The sequence below is a fragment of the Phacochoerus africanus genome, chromosome 15, assembly GCF_016906955.1.
Source record: "Phacochoerus africanus isolate WHEZ1 chromosome 15, ROS_Pafr_v1, whole genome shotgun sequence".
Classification (NCBI taxonomy): Eukaryota; Metazoa; Chordata; class Mammalia; order Artiodactyla; family Suidae; genus Phacochoerus; species Phacochoerus africanus.
Window position 1 is genome coordinate 19,705,243 of NC_062558.1, and position 11,014 is coordinate 19,716,256.

Sequence of the window (11,014 nt, forward strand, 5' to 3'; positions counted from 1 at the left end):
ATATGACCTTTCAGGCAAGGTTTGCATATACTTTTCCTGGGTATCTGTAAAGATGTCTTTATTTCAACCATGCCAGCTAATATTCACAACTTGTATCTGTTGCTACCATGAAGATACATCAGGATTTTACTGAACTGTCATCTTTTTAACCTTAAAAAACCAATGGAATATTACTCAGTCATTAAAAAGAATGAAATACCAGCATTTTTAGCACCATGGATGGACAGAGAAACTATCATGCTAAGTGAAGTCAGCCATACAATGAGACACCAACATCAAATGCTTTTACTGACATGTGGAATCTGAAGAAAGGACAGACTGAACTTCTTTGCAGAACAGATGCTGACTCACAGACATTGAAAAACTTATGGTCTCTGGAGGAGACAGTTTGGGGGGTGGGGGGATGTGCCTGGGCTGTGGGATGGAAATCCTGTGAAATCAGATTGTTATGATCATTATACAACTACAGATGTGATAAAATTCATTTGAGTAATAAAAAAAATGGGGAAAAAAAACATTAAAGAAAAACCATTGGCTCAACTATTTAAAACCCAAAACGATCCTTTGTCTTATTTCAATACATTCCTCCACCTCCCACCCCATGCCATGAGCCATGCCTCTCTTTCTTTTCTTTTCTTTCTTTTTTTTTTTTCTTTTCTTTTGGTCAACCCCACGGCATATGGAAGTTCCTGGGCCTAGGATTAAACCCACACCACAGCAGCAACCCCAGCCACTGCAGTGACAATGCTGGATCCTTAACCCCTTAAGGCACGATGGAATTTTATGATTCTAGAAAACCTTAATATGCAGACTTCATTTGGGGATGATTTATCAGATATATTGTTTCTCAAATATTTTAATAAACCTTAAAACAAAAATTATAGTAAAGCATCTGATATATCACCAATGAGACAATGCTTTTTGTTTAAAGGTCATTTTTAGAAAAGTAGAGTAAACTGGGAAATGCAATGTTCTTAACAGCTGGAACCACATCTGCTCACTGGGGGTTGCCCTGAGAACCAAGTAAGACCCCAAGAGATATCATTCTGGGGGAGCTGAGCTGTGGTGGATGAAAGAGAAATCTTCCAGGTACTGCTGGCAGGGAGAGGGTTGGGTAGAAAGTGGAAGAGAGAGAGTGTAGGGTGTGGACCTAAAAAAATAGCAAAAGGGCTGGACTGCGGTGTGACTGCTGCCCACATCATTTCAGTAATAAATGCAATTATTAAAGCCTTGGCAGGAGGCAGCTGAATACTGAGAGGCTGGTCTCTGCGTCTAGACAGGGGCCCAGCACACATCCTTCCAAAAGCGCCAAAGAGCAAACGTTCTAGGCTCTGCATCACATGGTCTTTGGGTCACGTGATCTGCAGGTCACATGGTGTGGCTTCTCCATCCTACCTTCCCATCATGCCACCCAGTGCATGAATGAGAGGTGTGACCCACAACTGTTCTGATAAAACTTTACTTTGCATACTGACATTTGAATTTCATATGCTTTTCATGTTCCACAAAATTTTGTTCTTCTTTTAACTTTTTTCAACCACATGAAAAGGTAACCTCCATTCCCAGCACGAGGGGGTCAGGGTCACAGTTGGACAACTCTGCTCTAGACCTGAGGACAGGGCAGAAGAAGCAAAGCAGCATTGACCATGAGGATGAGGAGGAGATCACAGACAGCAGCAGCTGTGGAGCAAGCTCTGGACTGGAGCTGACTGGGGAAGTGAGTTTAACTAGGTTTAATCAGATCCCTAAGAAGTAGTTGGGTGTCCGGAGACATTGAGATTAGAGGCAGAGCAGATTGGAAGTGTTGGACAGGTGTATTAACTAGAACTCTGAAAATAACTCAAAAGAACTTTGACCAGTGAGAGAAATAAAAAAAGAGCTGGAATTGATATAAGGACCTGGTGGGTCTCACTGAGCACAAGTGTAAGACGGTAAGACATAAATCTAAATTTGCGGAAGACCTTTGGAGTTGAGATGACAAAAGCCTTGAAAGAAGAGTTGAACTTGATAGTCCTAAAGAAAAGGTCTCAAGATAGGAAGGGAAGCTTGAGTGATGGGTCAGAGGCAAGAATAAGTGAGATGTGCTGTGAATTACTGCAGAGAAATTAAGCTACGGCCATGAAAGTGAAGTGTGGCCCCCATCCCATCTCCTGCCCATGGAGACCCAGTGTCCTAACCCCAGCCGGCTTCAGGCAAGACCGCATCTGAGGCCAGCACAGAGCAGTCAGGCCCATGGGCACCTTGGCCAAGACACAAAACTGCCCTGTGAACCAAGAGCCTGGGGAGAGGCCTGAGGTCCCATTGGCTGAGGTCACAGACCCCAGTGAGAAAGGCAGCCAGCCTGTCACAGTAGCAAGCATGGACAGACACCCTTCTGGCTGGGTGACTGACTGTTCAATCAAGTGGTCCTTTCTCCCTGCACTTCTTCCACCTCCAAGGAGGAAGAGAAACTCATAGTGGTCGAGGCATAAGGGCTCCAAGAATCCCATCACGGCACTGGGAGAGGAGGCAGATTATCCTGGGACAGGAACATGAGGAGGAAGCTCTGGGATGAGTCATCTTCCTGCCCCCCACCCTTCTGCACCTGGGCTTCTTCTGCCGGGAACAGGTCCCATGTGGCAGTATGGGGGGCTGGGGGACCTGCAGAGATCATCCAACCCCTGGCGGAATTGCTCCTGGTATATCCGTTCCTGCCCCTCCCAGTCTGCAGGTTATGGAATGGTGGCTGGTCAGCTTCTTAGAAGTGGTGGCTTAAAGGGGGAAGGAGAAGCCCTGCCAGCTCTGGACTCACAAGAACACCAAAGACCCTGAGACACTTCCCTCCCTGGGGACCTCTGGGGAATGAGCTTCATCCAGATGAATGATGACCATACGCACTGATGGAGAACACAGGTGTTCAGCATCCAAATCCAACCTGTTTCCCTCAGAAACAAGTAACCAGCCCATGCTGGAGAGGAAAGGCAGGCTGGCCTTCTGAGGCCTGAGCCATAGGTGGGTGCCTTCCGGGGCCCAGCACACAAAGGGTGGGGGGAGCAGCAGATCCAGGGGCACAGCAGGGGAAGGAGGCCCAGAGTAGTGGGAAGGGAGGAAATCAAATGGGGGACGGAGTTCACTCTTTTCAACAGAGGACATTTCCCTTTTAAATGGCCCAAAGGTAATCTTGGTCCTGACCCTACAGCCTGGAGAAGAAATTTTTAAAAAACACAGCAGGGCCTCGGAAAATAGCCCCAGTGTGAGTCTGTTCCCAGGAGACACGTCTTTAGAACAGACCAGAGTGAAAGCAGCATCCTTGCTAGGGCCCTCATGGACAAAGACAGCCAGGGCCTCGACCCTCCCTAGGTCACACTCTGACCACTAGCTGTGGGGAGGGAGCACAGCATTATACTCAGATCAGGGCTTCGTCCTTTCCCCTGAGGTGGCCTCAGAGTGAGGACCTGAGGAATGAGAAAGACACAGGACACGGCTCCGGGCATCTGAAGGTGTAGAATGCAGGGCCCTGAGCCTGGCCTTCCAAGAGCAAAGAAGCACCTTCCTTTTGTTCCATAGGGACATGGGCCAAGGGGGTCTGAGCCCAGGAATGCGACAGCCCTAACCAGAATTCCTGATAAAATCACTGAGTGCAGCCTGTGGTCAATGAGGGAGACTGTCCCTGTTCCTTACTGCACGCATGACACCAACTGGGGATAGAAAAGGAAATGCAAAAGGAAAAGTCATTGCAGTCTTCTGAATGTTGGTGACTCACCTGCCAGAGGCAGCAAGGACCCATCAGTAGTTGGCTCTGCATCTCGTCTGCTGATTTCAGATACAACGTGTTAGTCTTAAACTGAAAAGATAGGAAACAGGCTTTACCAATGGCATCCTGACCTTCAGAACAGCCTTGAAAGTCATTGGTTCAAGAGCTACATTAAGGGATAGTGAGGTTTCCTGACACCAGTCTTTGTCTCTGAAAACATGCCATGGACGATTCCATATTGTCCCTATTTTAGGGACACTAAATAAGGATAACAGGGAATTGTCCTGTGACTACTCCTTTTTCTCATCCACATCCGACAGAGGTGGATAACATACAGATCCTCTGCTGCACATAAACTCTAACCCACACAGACACACACATGCACAAACATACAAAGACTAAGCTCTTTTCTTCCCGGAGTTTACAAGAGGTTGGTGATTACTGCTGTCAGTTACTATCATAATTGTTCAGCATTACACTATATTGGATACTGTTCCCAAAGGTATTATTTCAATCAAATCTCATAAAAACCAATTTTAGAGATGAAAAGTCCTTTCCAGGGAAAAAAAAAAAAGAGTCATTGGGAATCTCTGAAAACACAGAAAGGTAATATACACAAAAACACTAAGGAACTCAAAACACAAGGAAAGTTCTTAGACTCTCACTACACCCTCCCCATCACCTTTGCAAACCTGTAGGTGGTCAACATGGGCTACATAAAGATTGGACCAAATGCCATGGTGAAGCCTCCCTCCTCTACCATTTTGATTATGAAAAGAAAATTGTCATTCCAAAAATATTTCCTTAACTACGCTACTAACCAAGAATGGGTTCTATTTGTTCTATATTAGAAGGACTACATGTTTTGTGCAAAACCAATATTACATAACTGAATATTTCTCTTTTTTCCCCTGTGTTGCTATGGCATTGAACAAAATAATAAAATTCATTTTAATTGAGGGGCATGTGATAAGCTCTGAGCCTTTGCAGAAGTGGTTCATCACAATAGGAAAAAAAAAAAAAAACTAGCTTCAGAAAGATGGAAAATTGGAAATCTGGACTATATAACCATCATGTTGGAAACATAATCCAAACTATTCTTCCTCCAATATACAAATGTATCTTCCAAATAAAGGAGGGAAAACACTGATCAAAGATTTAAGGTTCGTATTTTTTTTCTTGGAAGTAATTGTAGGAACTGGGAAGAAGAAATAAGAGGGGAGATGGTAAAATGACTCTACAATTCACTCTTCACTCACCATGTGTTCAGTGCAACACTCCCGCCAATCACTGGTGGTGGGGACACATGTGAACCAAACACAGACCCACCTTCTGAGGAGTGAGTGTTTGCTCAAGTTGGGGAAAACATTTCTCAGTGAGGAGATGACCAAATCTTCTGTCTTTCTTCCCTGGCCATACCCTAAATCCTACCAGGTAGCTGGATGTGAATTGACAGAAAAATGACTCAATAGTCCTTCAAGGTCAATGCATGCAAACTTCTATCACTCCCTTGACCAGGTCCAAACCCATGCACTGCACACCTCACCAAACAGAACCATTGTTTCTAGTCCCACAAACTAGGAGACCCCAAGCCCCATCCAGCTCTTCATATCTTCTCTCTTTCCTCCATTGTGTGCCAAGCCCTGCCTCTTCCGTACAGAACTAGCTCTTAAATTCACCTTCTCATCCATCTCACTGCTCTCTCTCTAATCTTAGTCCCTGTGGTCTTGGCAGGGACAGCCAGCGCCTCTTCCAACCTCCCCCTTTTCCCTTCGGTCCTTGGCACTAACACAAAAGCTTCTTCCTAAACCACATGAAGGCTTGGTCGTGTCTCACTATCCTACTTGAAAACCTTAACTCAGAAATTCTTCCACACTCACCTGAGGGGCATTCAAGCCTCTTCCTGCACCTGGTGCAGCTTAACCTGCAGACTCTCCTGCTCTGTGAGCATCCACACCCCTGCTGCGCTGAAGCAGTCTGGCCTGGGGGCGGGGGTCAAGCTTCCAAAGCTCCCTCTAAGAGTCCAGGTGCAGTAGTGGTCTTGAGCTCACCACCTCATCCCACACTACCCACATCTGAAGTCCCTGGGAAACCAGAGGAGCAGGGACTTGTGGAAAACTCATCCTTGATGCACAAGCATGTGGTAGACATGAGGTGGTCAGAAGTTGGCAAATGTTAAGGCTAAGTGACAACGCTGAATGTGCAAGGCCCTTAAAATCTGAAGGGGACAAACCCAAGTACAAAGTAGCCAAAGTTAAAATGGAAAAGGCATGCTTGCAGTACTGGGTATTTAATCTATCTGCAGCATGCTCACAGATGGTGAGTCTTGGCTTGCTGCTTCTTTAGACTCTACTCTCATGGGTTTTCTCAGAAGCACAGACCTCTGTCAGGCTTGAATCCAACAGAAAGTAATACTAGGCAGGAGAATCTTAGGATATGGCACTTGATTAGAAAATGAGAAACTATTTCTCCTCGGATGACTAACAGGTTGGCTTCAAGTGATTTTGGTAGCATTTGTTTCATTTTGTTCTCTCTTTGGCACACTTCCTAACGCAAAGATTTTCTTTAGTTAAAAAAAAAAAAAATTACTGCCATGCATGTGAGGCTGAAAACGGCATCTGCAATTTTATGGAGCAGGCTCATCCTGGCATGGTCAGGTCACCTAATCCCTGGTGAGGAAGCCCTGGGAGAACTGCTGTGAGATCCTATCCTTTACTGTCTTGTTCCTTGAACATCCTAGACATGTGTAACCAAGAGCCCTTTACCATCGTTGGCCATTAATCTTCGTGCCACTTAACGCCCAGAACAGGAGGGAAGCTACCTTCACCGTCTTCCTTAAGTTTCTCCACAAGCTGCACATCAATGAGCAGCTGGTCCTACAAGGCAACACCAAACTTGTGTAGGCTCCAAATAAACTGCACACTTAGCTTCACGAAAGTGTCTCCAAACATTGTGGTATTTCACATGGTTTATCTATAACTTTCCTAAGTTTTTACAATAAAGGGTAATATGCAAATATCCTATAAAATATGTTTACATTTCATAAAATACATACTGGACTATTAAAAACTGTTCAAAATTTTTAGCGTATCGAGAGATCAGTTATAGAAGTGTTTTTAAAAAGTTGGTGTGTGTCAAAAACTTAGTAACATGGCCAAGAGCTTACAGTTGAAATTCAATCAACACATTTTTTCCAAAATAAACACATGGACGAATGTTTTTATCTTTTTGAAAAAATTATGTTTAGTCAAGCATATGCAGATTTTTAACTCTTTCCTAGAGCCCTAGAAAACAGTGACACTGGAAAAGGGATGTTCTTTGTTCTAGATAGAATTCACAGGTTAAGAAAACTACTTTTTTTTTTTTTTTTGGCCATGCCTACACAGGCAGAAGTTCCTGGGCCAGGTATTGAATCTGCACCACAACAGTAACTCAAGCCACGGCAGTAACAATGCCTGAATCCTTAAACGCCAAGCCATTAGCAAACCCTAAGAAAACTGATTTTATCCACAAATGAGTAAAAATTATATGAGATAGATTTAAACTCAAAATTGAAAGAAGGCACTGACAGTCAGATGTCCTAAAGTAGAACCTTGGCAAAGAGAAAGCAGAAGGACCAGGGAAAAGGGGAAGAGGAGAGGGTCTGGAGCTTGAGTAGATACAACTATCCCAAGTCCCCCATGAAAAACAAGTGACTCTTAAGAAAGCAGACACCTAAAATCTAAATGTAGGAGTTGCCCTGTCATTTCCTTTTTTTTTTTTTTTTTTTGCTTTTTAGGGCTGCACCCAAGGCATATGGAAGTTCCCAGGCTAAGGGTCAAATCAGAGCTACAGCTGCCGGCCTATGCCACAGCTGCAGCAACACAGGATCCAAGCTAAATCTGTGATCTCCACCACAGCTCACAGCAATGCTGGATCCTTAAACCACTGAGCGAGTCCAGGGATTGAACCCACATCCTCAAGGATACTAGTCGGATTCTTTTCCGCTAAGCCAAAATGGGAACTTTCTGTGATTTCATTTTAGGTGTTGTTATATGCTCCACTATTCCAAATCTTTAACAAGGACAGCTGCACACAGAACCCTAGGGAGCAAAGGATGTGAAGGTGCCCACAAGGGCAGCAAGATAAAGAAAATGGAACAGGCAGAGGGGAAGCAGAGGCAGACTGGGACTGAAGACTTCTCAGGAAACAGGGATTCAGAGCCAGTGGAAAAAGAAATATATGTTTCCCAGAACTCACCAGAGAGGTGAGGAGCTAAACATAAAATGCAAAATCAAAGCCACTTTTTCTTTGGGTTTCAGAAGACAGTATGAGCCCAAAACATACCTGAGTTACCATTTGTGTATTCAAAATGTATTGAGCACCTACTACATGCCAGGCACTGTTCTAGGCTTTGGAGAGAAGGTGGAACCAGTGGACCAAAACAGCTGGAGCAGAGTGAGTGGGAGAAAGTAATAGATGAGGCCAGAGAGCTGTTGGCCAGGATGGACGATGGGGCATGTGGGCCACCAGAGGGTGTGGCTGGGGAGAGGGAGTCCCTGTGAGGTTGGAAGCCACTGGAGAGGGTTTTAACAGAAGTATAGTTGCTGAACAATATCATAGAAGTTATAGGCATACAATAGAGTGATTTACAATTTTTAAAGGTACAGTTCATTTATAGTTATTATAGAATATTGGCTATACTCCCTGTGTTGTACAATGTATCCTTGTAGCTTGCTTTATACCTAAGCGTTTGTGCTTCTCACTTCCCTACTTTCCCCCTGCTGCCTCCCTCTCCCCTCTGGGAGTTTGTTCTCTACATCTGTGAAAACAAATATTTTGTTATATTCACTAGTGTTTTGCACTTTTTAGATTCTACATATAAACATACAGTATTTGTCTTTCTCTGGTTGACTTGTTTCACTTAGCATAATGCCCTCCAAGTCCATGCATGTTGCTGCAGATGGCAAAATGCCACTCCTTTTTGTAGCTGAGTAGTATTCCATTGTGTATGTAACACATCTTCTTTTTATTTTTTTATTACTCAAATGAATTTATCACATCTATAGTTGTATAATGATCATCACAGTCCAATTTCACAAGATTTCCATCCCACAACCCAAGCCCATCCCCCCACCCCCCAATCTGTCTCCTCTGGAGACCATAAGTTTTTCAATGTCTGTGAGTCAGCATCTGTTCTGCAAAGAAGTTCTGTCTGTCCTTTTTTCAGATTCCACATGTCAGTGATAGCATTTGATGTTGGTGTCTCATTGTATGGTTGACTTCACTTAGCATGATAATTTCTAGGTCCATCCATGGTGCTAAAAATGCTGGTATTTCATTCCTTTTAATGGCTGAGTAATATTCCATTGCGTATATGTACCACACATTCTTGATCCACTCCTCTGTCAATGGACATTTAGGTTGTTTCCATGTCTTGGCTACTGTAAATAGTGCTGTAGTGAACATTGGAGTACATGTGTCTTTGCGAGTCATGGTTTTCTCTGGGTAGATGCCCAGGAGTGGGATTGCTGGATCAAATGGTAGTTCTATTTTTAGTTTTCTGAGGAATCTCCACACTGTTTTCCACAGTGGTTGCACCAATTTACAATACCACCAACAGTGTAATAAAAAAAAATTGTACATCATGATCAAGTGGGATTTATCCCAGGGATGCAAGGGTTCTTCAGTATCCACAAATCCATCAGTGTGATACACCACATTAACAAACTGAAAAATAAAAACCATACGATCCTCTCAATGGACGCGGAAAAAGCCTTTGACAAAATCCAACACCCATTTCTGATAAAAACCCTTCAGATAGTGGGCATAGTGGGAACCTACCTCAACATAATAAAGGCCATATATGACAAACCCACAGCGAACATCATTCTCAATGATGAAAAGCTGAAAGAATTCCCGCTGAGATCAGGAACAAGACAAGGATGTCCACTCTCGCCACTACTCTTCAACATAGTTTTGGAAGTCTTAGCCACAGCAATCAGAGTAGTAAAAGAAACAAAAGGAATCCAAATTGGAAAGGAAGAAGTAAAACTATCCCTATTTGCAGATGACATGATACTATACCTAGAGAATCCTAAAGACTCTACCAGAAAACTGTTAGAACTCATCCATGAATTTGGCAAAGTCACAGGATACAAAATTAATACACAGAAATCGATGGCATTTCTATACACTAACAATGAAAGAGCAGAAAGAGAAATAGAGAAGCAATCTCATTTACCATCGCATCCAAAAGAATAAAATACCTAGGAGTAAACCTACCTAAAGAGACAAAAGACCTGTACTCTGAAAACTATAAGACACTGATGAAAGAAATCAAAGATAACACAAATAGATGGAAAGATATACCATGCTCGTGGACTGGAAGAGTTAATATTACCAAAATGACTACACTACCTAAGGCAATCTACAGATTCAATGCAATCCCTATCACATTACCAAGGACATTCTTCACAGAACTTGAACACATCTTCTTAATCCACTCATCTGTTGATGGACATTAGGTTGTTCCCATGTCTCGGCTATTGTAAGTAGTGCTGCAATGAACATAGGGGTGCATGTATCTTTCTCAATTAGTCACTGGAGACTAATTTATTTTCTTTTTAGGGCCACACCCACTGCATATGGAAGTTCTCAGGCTAGGGATGGAATTGGAGCTACAACTGCTGGCCTACACCACGGCTGCAGCAATGCAGGATCTGAGCCGAATCTGCGATCTGCACCACAGCTCACGGCAATGCCAGATCTGTAAACCACTGAACGAGAACAGGGATTGAGCCCATATCCAAATGGATACTAGTCGGATTTCATTTCCACTGCACCACAACAGGAATTCCAGTCACTGGAGACTTTTCAATGGAGGAATAACATGGCCTGACTTACATTTTACCAGACTGCTGCCCAAGGTGTTTAATTAAACAGTCTAAAGGGAGCAAGAGAGGAAACAGGAAGGCCAGCAGAGTCCTCCAGGCAAGACAGGGCAGGAGGGATGTTCGCAGAAGAGGTGGCAAAACATGACAGCATGTGGATATATTGTGAGGGTAAAGAGGATAGGATATGCTGACAAGTGGAACGCAGGATGCAAGAGGAAAAGAAAATTCAAGGAAGATTCTAAGGTGTTTAGGCTGAGTAGCTGCACAAATGGAAGTCAATTCAGATATCCTCATCAGGGACTTTTTACCCTGCCTTGAAACTCTAGGGAGAGGCAGAACAGACAATGTACAAGTGGCAACAGAGAACACTCAAGGACATTTCAGCCACTCTGAGCCTGCTTCCTCC